Source organism: Chanos chanos, chromosome 9 (genome assembly GCF_902362185.1).
Source record: "Chanos chanos chromosome 9, fChaCha1.1, whole genome shotgun sequence".
Lineage (NCBI taxonomy): Eukaryota > Metazoa > Chordata > Actinopteri > Gonorynchiformes > Chanidae > Chanos > Chanos chanos.
The window spans coordinates 13,238,457-13,257,317 of NC_044503.1; the positions used below are offsets into that span (position 1 = coordinate 13,238,457).

Genomic DNA, 18,861 nt, shown 5'->3' on the forward strand with positions numbered 1-18,861 from the left:
AGAAAAAGAATAAATAAATGTAGAAGCCCTCCGTCATTTCCATTCAGCCCGCATTTCAGAAGAATGAAATAAGTTCGCAACGCACTTTCTTTAGCTGTTACTTTTCAGTCCTGAGAAATGAAAAGGCGTACTTTGTCGTACTTTGTCCGTAGGCCTATACCTACTTTTGATTTGCGCACAAGTTTTCTCCGCTAGTGTGCGTCGTCTCTTCGTGCCATCCCACTCATGGCTTGTACGCAGCAGAATAGCCAAGCGTGGCTCCCGCGGCTTTGAGCCCCGGAGTCGTCCTCACGTAACGGTGTCGCGCTCCGTACCCGCTATGCGTGTTTTCGTCGTACCTCTGCAGGCGCCCTGAGAGATATCTATGGTGGAAATCGACAGCACTGCTTCCAGACGCCCCTGTTGGCGGAACGCACCCATTTGTTCCCACAAAAATACTCCACTTTTATCGAGCCGGGTGTGAGGCGGCGCGGCAAAGTCGGGCGCCCTTGCCAGCAGTGTTCAATTTCCCGCTGTTTGTCTATTATGCATTCACACAATAGGCGACAGGAGAGGGTTTTTTTTTTTTGCTTTGAACGCCTTTGTGCTTCATGAAAGGAGTTGAATAGAAACACAGGTCTCCTTGTGTCAGAGCTGGCCGAATAAATAGTCTGCTTTTTAATAGCCTTTGCATATTTTCTATATGCGTTTTAATATTATTATCACAGCACTGTCTTAACATTAATCATATGCACAAACAGAAAGCACAGTAATAGAAGACTACATTCCTCTCAGCTGGTGTGTACTAAGAGCTCATACAAGAGTGAAACATCATATCATGAGGAAGTTGACCTGTGACTTCTCACTGTTAAGCTACACTTCAGTTCATTTTTAATAATTAATGTAGGGTTGGTCACAACCACGTATCCAGTTACAGGGAGCTGATGATCTTCTTTTTCTCTAAGAACTGCAGAAAGAAATGTGTGAGCATGTGAGCTACAGTGCACAATATGCAACACTCTACACCTATATGTGAGTAAGTGTGAGTGTGTGTGAGTGTGTGTCTGTGTGTGGGTACGTGTGTGTGCATGCCAGCAGGTGGAGTATCAACAGTAACATGGTTTAAACTGGCAGAAAGTCTGAACCTTACTCACGGTCACTCCCTTCACCTTGTGTGTCTCTAGTGTGTGTGTGTGAGAAAAATGGTGTCAGGTCTTACCAGCTCCTCCCTGTGTGACAGAGAAGGGGGAGGGGAGGAGAAGAATATGTCTTAGTGAACCTGTGGGAGTTACCCACAACAGGTACACCGTGAGAGACATAGGGAAAGAGTGAAAAGGAACGCAGGAATGAGAGAAAGAGAGAGATTTACAGGCTGGTTTAGGCTAGAGTGTCTTAGGTAGAAGAGGAGCAGAAGGACCAGAGGAAAGCCCTTTTTATTTATTTATTTTATTTTTACATTTTTGAAACATAACTTGGAGGTCACATTCAAGGATTGACGGTGGAAACTTCCCAAGTGCACAGAAAGAGGGTGATGAAATCCGACGGGGAGGAAGGCAAACCCGGTGAGCGAAAGAGCGTTGAGTGTGTATGTTCTTCCTAAGACTGGGACAGAGCGAGAAGGAGTCTACTGTGAGGGTTACTGCTTTTTGGGCACCTGTCATGGCCTGACATGCTACAGAAGGACAAGGAGGGGGGCGGGGGGGGGTCATAAACCCGTAAGACTGGTTTTAACTCGATGCTGAGCTTGTTTGTGTGTGAATGTGTGGGTGTGTGTGTGTGTGTGTGTGTGTGTAGTGTGTGTACAAAGTAACATGTTCACGAAGGAAGTAAGGGAGCAAGGTTTCAAGGTTGGTTTCAGGTGCACCTTTGATTATTTGTCTTACGATAGCAGAGAGACCGTTAGGATCTTTACTCCGGGCTGTTTTCATTTAAACACAGGTAGCAATGTTAGCTCTGCTTAAGGAAACTGTATACTGTGGAGTTTAACCGCCAACCGACTACTGTGAATTTCAGATCTTAGTTAAGAGTATAATGACACATTTGTCAACTTATAACAAGGCACTCTTAAGCCTTAACAGTTTAATAATTCACTTGCCAATGCAATTATATGTCTAAGAACTTTGAACTGTATAGTAAGTAAATCATATAGAGTGGTGTACTTTTAGAAATTGTGATACTCAAATTAAAACCCGCATGAAAGCAAGTTCACTCCGGTTAAATATTTGAGTGGTAGATACGAAACCTACTTGATTTTAGACATGATTGGGCTCGTAGTCTTCCTCTACTTCTTCCTCTTATTATTATTTTTATCACAGAATATAAGTGTCGTTGCATATGTAATGTTCACTGACGTAATGAGGGATTACGTGTCATCCCTCTGTGTCAGCAGCAGCTCACAGATGATGAATGATTTCTTGATGTTGTGTTGGTGGAGTTCAAGGGCAGACACGGTTGGTGATACCGTACTGGGGATTATCAGCTCAGAGAGGTTTTGACATCATTAGCTGTCTAAACAAACTAACTAAGTAACTAACAACAAAAGGATGTTTATGTCCTTGTAAAGTACTCCCTATTCATTTCAAATGAATCCTAAAGTTAATCAAATAGTTATCCTTCCTTTTTGGAGAACATGAATGAGCCAGTATGTACCTCACAGATTTTGTTTAACTGCAAGTAATTTCTTACATCTTGGATTTTGGTAGATTTGCTTTTTTCAAAAAGAAATTTACAAGGAAGGACATTTATTTCTTTTGGAGCAAAACCCAGCTGGAGATAAAATGTCTGGAATATTCCAGTGTTTTTACTCACCTTGCGCACTGGGGGTCTCTATACCAATACCCTATACCAATAAAATTGAATTGATTTGAACTAATCTGGAAGTTAGAATGAGGGAAACTTTGTCAGACTTGAAGAGCTTTCCCTCAGTATCACCTGCTTGTAACTGTCCTCTTAAGCTTGAGTGAAGTGGTATTGAATGCTCAGGTATCCATGTGGCCTCTTGTCAGTGAGCTATAAGGCTACATGACCCATTCTAATCTACAACATAAACTGCTGATCAGATACTGTACAACTCTTTGACCTACACCATGCTGCCATTATCAATAAAGAAGACATGTTTTAACAATATTTTGGGCGGATGGTATGTTCCAGGCATTACCGATTCCCTCCAGGTTGCCACGGTGAACCCTCATCGCTTGATCCTGAAATTGAGGAGAATTACTTTGAACACCCCACTTAAAAGCAACCTTCCCCAGATATACCCTCTGCCTGGTCTCTCTCTGTCTCCCTCGCTCTCTCTCTAAATTCCTGTGCCAGATATAGGCCCACTTAGTCAAAACAGAGTGTTTTGAGTACTTGACTTTGGGCAGTTTGAATGCTTTTTAAAATGTCAAATTGGCAGTTCTGTTACGTGATGTTTTCCTGAGGTTCCTGCCACTGGGGATCAGAGATCATTCCACAGGTTCCATGCTCACAAAAACTCTTATTGCCTTGGTTTGTGTCAAAGGTGAACATAGTTCTTAGTTAAAGCAAGTTAGCTGGCTAGAGGAGAGAGCAGAAAGCACTTGACCCTTGGCGATGCTTTGGGCCGTTTTGCTCTGCAAAACAAATGAATATGTTAAAACAGGGCTTACTTGTCATGTCACTCTGTGTCTTTGGCTTTGATGAGCTGTTGGGTTTGATCCATGCTTTGAAGGCTGATCCAAACTGATTGCATTATGTTTCATTTCATTTAAAACCACACCCTATGAGCAAGTAAATCCAAAACTGTGGCTTTCTATGAATCATAAGGTGACTTTGAGGAATTTGAGTCAGCTACTTTATATATTCAAATATAATTACAATATTTTGGAATTTCTATCACAAAACAACATCCAAAGAAGGACCAAGATTAGTCTCTAAGAAATGCAAATTTTGTCTGACACCAAGATGACAGTAAATAGAATTCTCACTGTACTCAACTTTAAAAGGCCAAAGTAAAATATTATCGCTGGCACGTAGGATTCTTTCTCATTCAGGCTGAATTTAACATTCAGCTGGCTGCAGGTGTTTTAAAATTGTTATGGCATAAAGGTTTTTTTTTTTTTTTAACCTGCAGTGTGCTCCACCTGTATCTTTGGGATCTCAAAGACCTTGAGTATAAAAACATCCAAATATTTCTATTAATTATGTGTCTATTTGGCACAACTTTTTTTTTTACTTGCTTTGCGGTTGTAAATTGCTTTGCCATCTTTGGAAACAGACATTACCAAACCAAGGAAAAGTCTCCATAGTGGCCCATGTTAAGTACTCGGACTTGGAGTGATGTCATGAATTTCCTCTCACAGACTGTTTGAAGTTCTGCTTTCTTTGGCTGTTGGCCCTCTCTGTGGATTAGACGTCAAGATCCATGTGTTCGTGTGTGTGCTTGTATGTGAGTGTGTGTGTGTGAGACAGAGAAATCAAGATCTGGGTCCACTAAGTGTGTAATAATCCACTTGTCTGCTCCAGGCACTATACTTATCATTCTGTGGAAAAGTTGCAAAGAATACATCTATTCTGACTCCCCTAGGTGGCAAAAGTCTTTCCTAACATATTATCAGTCTCAACTTCACACAAATGATGAATGTCACTCCTATTTTAATCTAATTTTGGTTCACAACATTGACGAGAGTGGAAAATGTAGTTGTAGTTTAATTCATGAAATTGACTTCAGAGGAAACTGAAGGTAGCTGACCTTAATGTTTGTTTATCAGTTTGTTAGAACAGTCAGGTGAAATCCACTGAGAATTGCGCGTCCTCCTTTATATCGCGTTATATTCAATAAGACTGAACTTGAAACCATTAATGTTTCATGTGGGCAGGTAAACAGGTAATTGGTACATATAATAATAACAACTGATAATTATGGGTTTTTTTCTACCTAGCTTAGTGCAATCACTCTTTAATAACCCCAGCACTGAAAAGGAAACTGGTTATCTCATTTAGCATAAAACAAATGTGGAGAAATGCTTTTTTTTTTTCCCCCAATACTCATGATTGCTCCAATTCAACAAGAGCAGAATTATGGATTCCAGGGCTTGCAACAAAAGGAAAGTAGCCCTCTACTTTAAAGGCACACAAGATTTAGGTGTAAAGCTTCTACTGAGAAAAGACCGTAAAAGAAAAATATTGCCTTTTCTCTCATTTAGAAAAAAAATCTTAAGCTTAGTACTCAGAGTTTCACAATTAGCAATCTTTCTGTATTCCCTCTGTCCCTTTAGACTATAGAACTAGGCGGATTCTTATGCTGCCTTAATCAAGGTCTCAGAATGGCAAATTAGGAGCTACCTCATGTTTGGCTAATCTAATGAAATATTAAAGGTGACACCATCCTCACCTTCTCATTGCTCTTGATCTATAAATACCTATCTAGGCGTCATAGCCTCCAGCGGAGGGAGGGAGCTGTTTGAAAATGTCCTGGGTCGTTAGCGCCACACTTCCAGCTGATCTAGCTCACACAGAGCAACTCTGGCTCAAACAGGGGAAGATAATGAGTTTGACCCAGTAAACCTGGCCTGCCAACTAGCATCAAGAGAGCCTGCTTCTCCTGTGGGAACATGGAAAAAAAAAAAAAAAAAAAAAAAAGATCTCCACATTAATTTGTTTTACCTCCTCAGAAGAGTCACGGAAAAGCTACATATACAACTAGTCTAGAAAATTGAGCTTTACCCATTAACAGTACTGACATTTACAGCGCGTTATTTATGAAAGACAAAAGGATACAGTGACCTTTACCACCTTTTTTGTGAATGTTTCCTGCTAACCCCTTTTCGTATTGTAGATTTAAACATGTGCTCATTCGCATTGATAACTGGCTGAAGGTTGGGAAAACCCCTTGTTTGAAGAGCACTTGGTACCAGCAACACACTGTGTCTGTCTACTCAGTTCAGGTTTTATAGTTCTGACACTTGGTCTCAATGTTCTTTCGTGTGTGTGTGTGTGTGTGTGTGTATATGTGTGTGAGAGAGAGAGAGGGAGTTAGTGTGTGTGTGTGTATGTGTGTTTGTGGGCGTTTGTTTGTGTCTGTGTGTATTCTGCCTATGATAATGTAATTTCCAGAGTGACTAGGTGAAGGCAGATTAATTAAACGATCAGTAGGGGGTGGCGATGTGGGGGCAACTGGCAACTCCTCGCAAATTTTTCTACTAAAAATCAACATCCAACACACTGATGCATTCGCCATTTTCTTTCTTCTTTTTTTTAAATCTCCTATTTTGACCCTTCACCAGCATGGGGGACGGATCAGGAACAAGCTACGAGGACGTAATCCGTCTGACATCACATTGCCCCTTGTGAACTCTGATTAATATCACAAAAGCAGATAAAAATTGTTTTGTTTTTGAAATGCAAACCTAGATTGTAGTGATTACCAATGGCTTTACTTGGCAGAGACTAACTGCTGGGTCTGCAACATGTGCAGGAACTTAACTCAGAAGTGGATGATATAATCTAGAAGCTTGCTTTGACATGCTATGACATGATTCTGACAGATCCTGACAGCGGAGAGGCTTTGGTTGTTATCAGGACTGTTAGTATTTTGTACAGCATTCACCATATCTGCTCTCATACCAGCACTGTGCGACTGGAGGGAGAACCTCATTGCTCCAGAGACCTGAGGCATGAAATCAGTTCGCTGGTGTACGGCTGTCACATTCCTTCACATTTGACTGTTTGTGTGATTCACTTTCGAAATTTCAAGATTCAGAGATACTGCTCTGGTAGCTAGAAAAGATAAGGAAAATGGACCATTTTTTTTATTACTGGTTACTTTCAGTGTCACCACCAGGATTGGTTTGGGCTGTACACGAGGCTCATGTGTTTGTTTGGGTGCTGTAAACACCCAATCAATGAAGCCATCTTCCCTTGATTATCTCAGAGGTAGACATCTGCTAGTTTTTACTCTCAGAACAATCCTTAATGTTTTGGATCTTCTTTTTTCAAGAAGTCGAAGGCTTTTAAAGTCGTCCAGAGGCATAGTTGTTATGCAGTCAAACTTTCTGAAACTCAGAACTTCAGATCTGTTTAATCGACATGCATTAAATGTGCAGAGGTCCTGTTCTCTTGTTGGGGTTATGCAGTGTTTTCAGTTTTATATAGATGATTTTAGTGAAAACCCATGCCAGTGTTGGCCCTGGACAACAGGATTTCTAATCCACTGAACATCCTGCTCAATGTATACCAGTACACACACACACACACACACACACACACACACACACTCCCTTTTCCTTGGGACACCCAAAGCTTTGGATAAACAGGAGAGTTGGAATGCCTTCATTTCCTGTTTTTGAAGTAGCTCAAATATAGCAGCGTCATTAAAAGGCACCCTGGCACACATTAAGGGAATGCATTTCCTTATGTAATACATTACTGTTACAATGGAGTGGATTTTTCCATCACACGAGCACCTTGCATTCAGTTTATTGTGCTGTTGCAGACAATTACCCTGGAACTTGATAAAAATGGGTATCGCCATTTCTATGCTATGTCACGGTGCCACAATGTTCTCAAAAGTTCTAGAGTAGGAAATAGTGTTTGACAGAACAACAGAAATGCTTTGCTCACCTTCCAAAAACATTGGTTTAATGGAGCAACATCAGAGTAGTTTACCTGAGCAAAGTCATGACTGGTTTCCAGAATCTTCCAAGCGTATCTTAATTAGCGTAGGTGAAAAAAACTAAAACATAGCAACCTGGAGATGGGTGCTGGAGATGGCTGGCAAAGGCGAGAAACCAAATCTCAAGAGTCTGCTCTTGGCCTTGATCAGAGAGCTCTTGAGTTGTTGTGTGAAACTTAATTAATCACCTGAATTAAAGTTCCAGCTGAATGACTGAAATAAGGTTCTTCAAAACCTTCCCTCTAGGAGCTCCCATCACATAATAGAGATCTATTAGTGGTGTAATCTTCGCCCCCACCTCATAGCATTCATCACTTCTGACAGAGAGATATCCGCCGGAGCCGTCCCCCTGTCTCCGTCAGTGAAAGGCATAACCACTAACTCTACAATCAAGATCTACCTTCCAGTGCCAATATCTGCCACATATGACCCCATCAGCTCAAAGACAGACCTGTCCTGAACTAATGGCACATATTCATTTGAATGCATGGAGGGTTTGTACCAGACGGTGGTCTGGGCTCAACAACTCATCCGTCCGTCCATCAGCGAGTGTTTGGAGTGGGCAATTCTCACGTGGCGTCGGTGCCGGATTGGTTATCAGTAAGCTATAAAGAGGTGGAGAAGTTAAGCTCAGTCTGTGTCGTCTGAGACCACGGGAACTAGAGTGGCTTTATGGGCTACGTTAACGATCAAAATGGCAGAGGAATGATGAGGCTCGCCCAGTGAAACACATCGAGATGATAGGTGAGAAATTGCTCTAGATGGATATGTGATTAGATGTGCTAGTGCGTTTTAGCCCATAGGTGGTATTGTGTGTGTGTGTGTGTGTGTGTGTGTGTGTGTCGCACGGAGGGAATTCATGGAATGCATCCATAAAAAGCACAAAATTAACGGATAATTAACTAATGTAGGCTAGCTGTGCATTACTTTTATCATTCCCTATGTGGACGATATTCGGGGTTATCTTTATAACGATTAAGACCCCCATTATTTTTTTTTTCAGTCATTAATTGGTTGCTTTTCCTAGCATATCATTCAGATTCCATTGCACTGGTGACATTTCCTCATTTCTCGTGTTGTTTACTACATCATTACAGTATATAATACAAACAGTGGCAGAAATCCAATGATCAAATGAAATAGCTGACAAAGAAACCAATTAACTCTATTAATATTGTTTGGGTTTGAGCTTGTAATACGAAAGTCTTCCATTTTTTTTTTCAAACAATCCAAAAAGTCAGAGACGTGAAAAGGATTGTATCCATGAGAACCGATATAAAAAGGTCACACCTCTGTTCTGCTGGACTGAAAAGGCCAGACACCAATCAATGGTCATTAAACATGCCGTGGCTTGTTTGGCCTTGTCTCGTCTTGATCCGATTTCAGCACCGTCTTTGGCTTCCCAACCAACCTTGCTCTGTCTATCTTGTACCAATTCTTTAATCACTCACAAATCCTTTATAAATATGAAACACTGAAGACACTTGGTTCATGTGTAGACTGTACACTTGTTCTGAGGCATGTAATTGTATAATGTAACTGTGCATTTCATCTAAATGCTGATTTTTTAGAAGTAGTGTAGAATGGTTGAGAAAAGTTTAAAGGCAGTGCCAAGCTAATACCTGTGATTTCACATGCTGGAATTGTTTGGTCTTTTGCTCTATGTTCCATTTCCTTTTTGTACTGCATTATAGGACTGGTGCTGAAAGTTAGCCCTGGCTGATTGACACAAATGCCCTTATTGTTTCTACATAATAACTCTTTGACTGTTTGCACTGAAGCAGGAAGGTACTGAAAAATTAATGTGAGAAACTGAGCGCTAAAGTAAGAACGCGTCACCTGAAATTGGACATTTTTCGGTTCAGTTGCTCTCTGTCCAGCCAGAATGATTCAAAGGCCAGTGTTTCTGCATTATGTATATACCCCAGCAAGTGAGCAGAAAAGAATTTGTTTCAGTCTGGTTTTATTGATTTACGTTGAGGTGGTGGATTTTTTTAATATGTTGAATAATGAGTGAGTAAGGGGGAAAAAAAAAATCTATGAAGTCCATTTCTCTGTGACTGATTTAAACGGACTCTGGGCAGAACCGCCTCAGAGAAAAATGAGAGAGAGCGAAATCACAGTGGCACTTAATGGCTACAGTGGTGAGTGGCCAAAAATTTCGAGATTTTTTTTTTTGCATGGAAAAAACATTAATTGCAGAGAATGATAGCTCATCCTCCGATAGAAAATCAAATGGAAGAAAATTCCTCATCTTAACATCGTAACCATGAATTCCTTTAATGGTATTCTCATGACTTCCAGCTCTGGTGGAATTCTAACTTTTGTTGCAGAAACGTGGGTGATTTTTTAGTAAGCAAAAAGAGAGATTCTTTCCTAGGAAGGACCGAGGTGTGTAAAAGGCACATCAAAGAGACCATCAGAATGGTCTCTTACATTAGACCACCCAATGGAAGTTTTTTTTTTTCCTCCCCAGAGATACACCTCTCAGCATACAGAGTTTTTTTTAAATTGTTTCTTTGATCAAGGGATATATAGATACTCCTTCACTCTCACATATGTGAAATAAGCTTTGATCATCCAGATTGGATGATATAGTAGAGAAGCAGTCACAACAGAATTCTTTTGAATGTGTATAATCTCTGTAATTTTTCTCATCAGTGGACAGAAGACAACTATAGTTTCAGAATAACCATGAATAAGATGAAAGGCAGTGATGTGTTTTCCTCACTCTGACTGTCTTTTCAGCTCCGTTTTTACTTTCTAATCAGTCCTTTGGGGGTAAGCAATCACTTGTTTTGTTTTTGCATTGATCTCTGATGAAAGATCTCAAATATCCAGTTTGCATTGTCAGTGAGACTAAATATGACAGTGAATTGAGCATAATACAATTTGAAGACATTGTTATTTGCTAATTTTCAAACTCCAGAGATACTAAATAGTTTTCATAATTTGTCTGATGCATGTATGTAAATGCTTATGTTCTGAGGAACAATCTATTCCACTGGAGACTGATATGACCGATTACGCTTCATCGCCGTGGACCCCTGGAAACAGGGGATCAAAAAGCCCGTAGGTCAGACCACCGCCCCCATTTTCTGTCTCCGAATCATTCTCTCTCTGGCTTTCTATCCCATCCCATTCCATTACATGTCCTCAGGATCAGAGCTCATTCAGTACTCAATCTGCACGGTCTGTCAATAAACCATTTGCCTTGTCTCCCCTATTCAAACTGTCAAAATCTAATCACTGATTCTGCTGGCCTGAGGTGGACAACGCTCTGGTGAGCTTAAAGCATGAATCCATAACTTTCACAAGATCCATCAATTACGCTGGAGTGCTGATTTCCTAGAATTGGTTAGATTGGGAATTATTTATGCCATTGTATCAGGAAAGCAGGAATTTATTCAGATCCTGTGGGAAGTAATGGGAGGTTAGGTTTAAGAACAAGAACAAGCCACTGTTGATACAGTAATTTCTCAGTAATGGTAAATGAATTCTTTCTCATCAACATATATAGCTGTTCTTTGCAAACATGCACACACACACGCACGCGCACACACACACACACACACACACACACACACACACACACACACACACACACACACATATGTATATATTGGAAATCACTGATTACATTAATTTTATTAAATAGATTAATTTAAACACATGTATGCCTGTCTGAGTGACTAGCTGATCCACAGAATGAAAGGTCTCATACTTATTGAAACTTCCTTTTCTTTCATTCAGCAACGTTAGCATGGTTTTGACTTTGAACAAATGTGTAAAAGAACAAACCTTTCCAGAGAGGACATTTTGACTTTTGTTATGTTGACAGACGATTAAAGGCAGATGATTACGTGAGAACATTGAGGTAAGGATTTGATGATAGATAAGTCTTAGGGTTTAATCAGTCTTCCCTCAGATCTGATTGTCAGGTTGAAAATCTGAGGGCCTTCATCCTCCTTGTCTATCCCCTCAGATCAACTTCCAATCTCCTGTCAAAGAGACAAACCTGAGACAGTCATTAAACTCCACATCTTTCCAAAGACTGAAACTCACTCTTTGACACCACTGCTCGGAAATCTACGTGACCACATGTCAGTCAGTGCTATGAATTAATGAGACGAGAAGGCTCCACAGCCAGTGGTGATCCAGATATATCTACCTATCTATCTATCTATCTATCTATCTATCTATCTATCTATCTATATATATATATATGTGCACACACACACACACACACGCACACACACATATATATATATTTATATATATATATAAGCATATATATGTGTATATGTATATATGTGTATGTGTGTGTGTGTGTGTGTGTGTGTGTGTATGCTTATATCTTAAATAACACTTTGAAAGAGTTGTTAACAGTTTGGCGGAGTTGTTGAGTCATTTAGTACCTTTATGTGTCCTCAATTGCCCCTGGCTGGATACACTATCCTGCTCTGCTCTTAATCTCTTTGGGTTTAGATTTGTGTATCACAAATACATTACACCATTGCTTTTTCTATAAATCAAATCTTTGGATAAGACTCAAGAGAATGACTGTTGGTCAGATCTTGTTTTGTACAAAATTTGTCATTTTTTGATGTTTTCAAAGCAGAAAGTTATTTCACGCATTCCAACCGTACCAACGTCCCTAACCCAAACCGAGACACTTTTCTAACATCTATCTGCACTTGTGATGAAATGGGCAGCTTAAAATATGTAATCTACCAGCATGGTGCATGGCAAGTCATGATTTGCTCTGGGGATAAGACATGGGTCAAGCCTCAAAGGCAGCGCAAGCAGAGAGAGCACATTGCTGCTTTTGTTTTACAAACACACTTAAGCTGTTGTAAAATCTCAAGGATACCAGTGGTTTTATTACGGTGTACCCATTTTACGATGACACGAGTGGTATAATCTTGGTATCTGACTGCGGCTGTCCCTAGAGCAACTCCAAGAACAGTTTAAAACACAAACCCTCTGACCCGCTTGAGTGTTGTTGCACAGACAACTGGTGCTTCACTGCTGCTTTCAGGACATTGAACAAAACCATGTTGTCTTTAAGGTATTCACGAAATGCACGCGGTGATATTGGAACTAGAATGAAGGCTCTTACACCACCTCCTCGATGGGCCTAACAATAGGGACCCAGTGAGGACTTGTAACTGATTACATCTCTCATTACAAGGCTGAAGGAAATGGCCACCTCTCCCCTAACCCTACTGCTCCACAATGCTCACAACAGGAAAATAGTCAGTCCATTAAATTTTTGTTTCTCTCCGCCCCTTGAGAGTTGCTGTCATTTCCTATCAATTTTCAACCCCAGATTGCCGTTTCGGCCGCGCTGAATTTTTGTTCCTTTCTTGGCCCGTGGACGTTGACAGATTGCTATGGAGGCCCATAGAGATAGAGCACCCGGTCTCAGAATGGCAGGCATGGTAATGGGTAAAAGTGTTACTCTCACTGGGGGAGCTAATCAGTTTCAGCAGCCTCGGAGGAGCAATCCCAATAGCTCGGCACAGCTCAGAAACGTAGCTTTCCGTCCTGTCACGCTCATTTGGCGGTTTCAGAACAGTCTTTGAGGAAAAAGAAAGAATTGACAGCTCTAAAATATTGACCTTGACAAATTCCCGTTCGAGAGGGTCAAGTTGGTTCTTCAAATATTACTCACATCTTAAATTTTCAGATTTCAAATTGACATATTTATATCTTATCTTTGTGAAGGCTTGCATATATTTACATATTACTAGCTGACTGTTTGGTACCATGAAGCCACAGTGTTTATGGTCATATTCAGTAGTTTCAATTGTTTATAACAGTTCCTGACACGAGTTTTCAAAATGATTGTCCCTCCTTCAGATATTTCTTCACCTGATATATTTATGAATAACCATTGTGCCATTAACCGATCACAGTAACCTCACTTTGTTTACGTGTAGGTCCTAAATCCTAAATATTTATGTTATCATAAACGTTTGCCTTGTTTATTAACGTCGTTGATTAGGCCTTCACCCTCGTCCTTGTTTATGACATCTGCGGATTTATACTCTGCGGCACTGCACAGATGGCGCCTTGTCTTTACTGCCCTCGTCAGAAGTTTCTAGAGACACAGGGCCCACATCTGAACAAATTGATCCATCTCTCAGCATATGATCCCAGACATTTCCACCACTACGCAAGCATGCCGCTTTTAAAGAGGTGTTTGACATGCATAAGGATAAAGATTTTATTTACTCTCTTTCTCTGCTTCTCTCTCTCTCTCTCTCTTTTTTTTCCCTAAATGAATTCTGATAAGTGTTTGGAAGTGCAGCAGGGGATTAGGAGGCAAACTGGATTTAATATATGCACATATTCAATAGCTCAGCAGATTGCACCAATTTGCAGCGAGCAGCCTGAATTTCACTGATCATTAGCCCTAATCTCTCCCTCTCTCTCAGCCTTAGAATTGAATTAAACTTCAATCAAATAAATGGTTTTCGAAATGGCAAACACAAAGATTTCTGTTACAGTTTAAAGCAACACTGCTCAGAGTGACGCGAGATCTAGGACTTGGGTTGGCTTGTTGGTAGTTAACTACAGACTGCACAGTGGTGTGATCAATTCGTTATGGCTGTGAGACTGCTAAGCACTTTCAGTGTCTTCCAAAAGCACTACCACTTACACTTTTTTTTTTTCTTACTACCCTGGGTCTGTTTGCCAACACAGCACAAACCTGTCACCTTCAGTCTCCAAAAACTAACAAGCGTACTGCCAAGTGGATCTCTTGAGGAGGTCCTAGAAGTGAAACTGCTTCGTGTAATTGGTGCTTCTACCTGAACACCTTGAGGAGCTAATTGGAAAAGACGCCCATTGCTGGCTTCCACTGTGAAGCAGGTGCAAAAAAGAACAATGCCCTCCAAGGCACTCAAGCTGCATTCCATAAGGCAAAGTAGAACCTCCCTCTCTCATTTGCACTCTCACAGAGGTAGATCTCGTTGTACGTGCACATGTGTCTGTGCATGCGTGTGCGTTTGTGTGTATTGTGTTCAGAGCAAGTCTGTATTTGAAAGGCATTGACGTTCACGTGCTATGGAGCATGAGTCAGTCGTTTTTTGCATTCAAGTCCGTAACCGTCATACACCAGGCTGTCATTATGTGCCCTCCTGGTTTCTCATTCTTGTCATCGCACACACACTCACAGTTCATTTTTGCCCTCCAGGCAACCTGCTTTTGTAACAGACTTTTGCCAACATGTCAAAATCCTCAGCTGAAACTCTTAAATGATTAAGTGTCATTCTGATCGTAATCCATGTGGAGAGGTTTTATTGAAGATTAAAAAAGTGTATCCCAGTAGTCATTTACATTAAAAAATTATTTATTGAGTTCTTGTAACTGGCAATGTGTTAATTATGAATTACTCAATTAGGTAGATGTGCATATTTTGTCAACGTATGCTGCTGGGAGCTGGTTCACCCCGATGAGCAATCGCTGTGTCTTCCATTCTTAAGTATTGCCAAATATAGTCGTCAACCCTCCAGTCAGCATCACTGCAGGGGTTGAGATCAGAACACTGCTCAGAGGAGCTGGGAGTTGCTGACACGTTGCTTGGGGGAGTTTCAACTCATGTCAACCCAGCGAAACCACATGCCCTACTGCCCCAGGGCAATCCCGCACTCTCTGCAGCTGGACCGCCATCAAGAATATCAACTGTCCACCATTTTCTCTCCTCTCCCCGTGGATTAAAAAAAAAAAAAAACATTTCTCACCACTCAATATCTCAGTTTTAGTGAGATAAGGAGTCATTGTTGTCAACAGTGATGCTAGTAATTATCAGTCTGTTTCTTGCTGTTAAAGACATCTTCAACCCAACATCTGAATAATTGGATTTCTAAAACAACAGGAGAGATCTGGCATACTTTTCACAGCAGGACCAAAAAGCAATGCCTGTCATAAACACCTGCTCTGTACACTCTTACTGGAGGCCTGGGGCAAGAGATCACTATGTGCCTTTGGCAATGGACCTGGTATTCAGCTTACAGGATCATTTTCAGTTGAGAGGGATGTTTTAGTAACATTGTTACATTTGGCAGTAGTGATTAAAGCCCTCACAAGGAATGTTCTCCGCTGGACACTCAAACTTTAATTTACATCATGGCATCTGATATTATACAGGCACCTGTAACACACACACACTGAGTTACGTTCATAGACACATATTTTTGTGGCTTCAATTGGGTAGCTTGACCGCTACATCACAGGTAAATATACAGCTAACTCACCTCAAAATCCTTTGCTCTTTACCAAAATGAAGACTTTTTTTTTTTTCAGTGAAGTAAAGAACATATCTTTTAGAGTTAAGGACATTTAGTTAATCAAAGAGTTAATCAGAGTCAGACCTTAAACATGTATTGTCTGAAGCAAACATGAATGCACAGTGACAGTGGGATTAGCTTTTATTGAGCGTCCGCTGGCATAGACATGCTAGTCCACATGCAACATCGTAGCCGTTACACATGCATTGCAGTATGTGAACAGCCAGGAGAGAATGAGCAGAGATATTTTTGGTGGCATTTGCTAATCTGTGGCAGGTGTTGCCGCTACGTTGTTTGTATGGAGAGATTCATCATACGCTAAGCCCAGAGGATCTCAGTGCGTATGGCCATGCCTAATGGATTCCCCCCTCATTTCATAAACAGAGAGCCTGTCTGCCATCCTCCTCCTCCTCCTCTCCTTCCTCCTACACGCCAGCCCTGTTACCGTGAGCTCTTTATCATCACTATTAGGCCAATGCAGTCACGCAACGCAATACACCTCCATCCGCACTCAGCCAGAACTAGACCTTTGAATGCTCATCTCTTCACTTTCTTAGGAGAGAGAAAAGTTCTGGAGCTTTCGTAAGTGGGGTTTTGTTGTTGTTGTTGTTGTTGTTGTTGTTGTGTCTTTGTTTTCTTTTGGGGTTTTTTGTAATTACTTCCTTACCAAATTGTAATGCCTCAGTAAGGAAGTAATTGTTGTTTGCAATTACTTCCTTATTGAATTGTAATGCTTCTTGTGAAATTCGTAATAGCTAACCTAGCAGATGCCTTAACGGCCCGGGTAGAATTATGACACTGATTCGTTGTAAAGGATGAAAGCTGTGACATGTTTGCTCTCTGTGTCATCAGTCACAACAGCTCTCTGGTTTCTTTCTTTTGTTTTTTCTCATCAGTCTATGGATCCATGTGACTGGCTGTATCAGAGAGACTGCTCATCTCCATTATGACAAAGCTACTTTAATCGTGTTTTCTTATTTATTTATCTTTTTTATATATATACATATATATCAAGTTTTTCAACTACAGAGCTCCTTCAGTTTGTTTTGTTGTTTACATGCTATTCAGTTGTCTCTAACTCGCAAATACTTTAAAAAACAGCAGCATAACTAGTTTGCTAGATATATCTCAAATGATCAACATTCACACGCTCATTTCTATGACAGTCTGTGGTTTCCATGCTTTATGTCCATAAGTGTTGAGCTACATCAGAGTTAAATCAAGTAATTCTATGTGGGGTCCAACAATACCACCTGTTCAGCTTGAAAATGAGTCAGACCACCTGCGTTTCTCAAACATGTAACTCAAGGTTATAACCACACAGCTGGTTCTATGCTGTCAGCCAGAGCCCATAGTTGAATTTCCGCTACCTGGCCTCCATTGAACATGTAAGCAAATGGAAAAGCACAGAGCCAGAAAAAAGAAGTAGGCTTATTTGAGAGATTGGCTTATCAGGAGAGTGGCATGCATTTTTGTTGTTGTTGTTGTTATGGCTAGTGCAGAGAACATGCTCTTGCCTTAGAGTTAGAGAGAGAGGGAGAGAGAAAAAAAAAAACCCAACTGAGTAATGGACCTGCTTTTCCTCCACTCCTCCTTATCTGTCATGTTTCAGCACAGGGGGCTCTGCCTGCTCGAGCCTGCAGAGCAGTTTCATATCGCAGTGTCTTCGCTCCTGTAGCCTCGCTACCCCCTTCCTGTCCATCGGTAATGGGCTAAGGTCCACTCATAGGAGAAAAAAAAAAAACTTGCATATTGATATTTGGCATGAGGTCCTAGTGAAAGGAATTGGAGCGAACATTGCTGGTGTTTTCGAATATTATGTTCTTTTTTGTAAAATGTTACAGTATGTGGTCTTAAACAAGCAAAAGGGCCAACCCGAGTTCAATCACCACTACAATCAACATACGGTCTGTTAATCAAAAACTGATGCATTAACTCACATTGAGGGAGTGCATCTGTGTGGCTCTTGTGTTGATTGCTGTAGTAACACATCTGAGTGTTGTGCAAATTGAGATCTGCCGCTGAAACAAAGTTGCTAGGATCTGCAACTTAGCGTGCCAGGTTGTTTTCTCAGACGTGCTTTGGCTTATGCTATCGTAGCTAATGTCTAAAGACTGATTCAGTTGCGGCCTTGGCTATCTGAAAGTATCACAGCAAATCATGCAATACTCTGTCGAATTTGGCAATTAATATGCTGATATTTTCTTTCGTATTCAGTAAGATTTAAGAGGTGTACCCATCAGCATTCCTAACTTAACCTATTTTGTCCTTATTTTTTGCTGGTTTTGCACAATCAATAGAGACTAACTCAATGAATAAGTAATTGTATTGAATGCAGGGCTATAATAGAATCTAATCCTATTGACTATGCTCCCTGTTGCCTTTTTTTGCAAGAATTTCCTCATTACTCTCTTTTTTCCAGAAGCAAAGCAGTTGCGGAGTCATGGTAGGCACTATATTGAAGTATAGTGCAAGTTATCCAAGCACTATACCTCAAACAACACTTTAGCCTAACATAAGAGGTACCTCTGAACTGTGTATAGCTGACTGCTAACAGTTTGCCACTATTTCTCTCTGACAGAGAGAGAGTGTGCATAGATCATCTATATCTTTAAAACTGTGTAGCTGAGAAAGTTTTTAGTGGAGAATTAACTGTTTAGTACTGGACAGTGTGTTGTTGGTATTGTTATATTAACAGAAAGGAATTCTTGGTCCAGCTTTGTTTGTACTATGTGTAGACCAAACATGACAGCTTTTTGACATAGTATAAGTGAAATCTCTGTATTCTGCTGTGAAGACAGGCATTGCATTGAAAGCGCCAGAGTGTGTTGCTTGTTGTGTTTGTGATGTGAATGGTGATGTGTTTCTATAGGAAGCAGGGGGCTACTGCTCTAGTTCAGGTCAGGATTGTGTGTCTGTGCACTGAATGTTTGCAGTGCAGTACATGAG

At 40.7% G+C, this 18,861-nt stretch overlaps 1 protein-coding gene across 4 annotated transcripts in view; it reads left to right on the forward strand.

Annotated features, from left to right (window-relative positions):
• The window catches only part of kazna (kazrin, periplakin interacting protein a), a 98,543-nt gene that overhangs the window by 61,570 nt on the left and 18,112 nt on the right, over positions 1-18,861 (forward strand). The gene's annotated exons all lie outside the window — the stretch shown is intronic.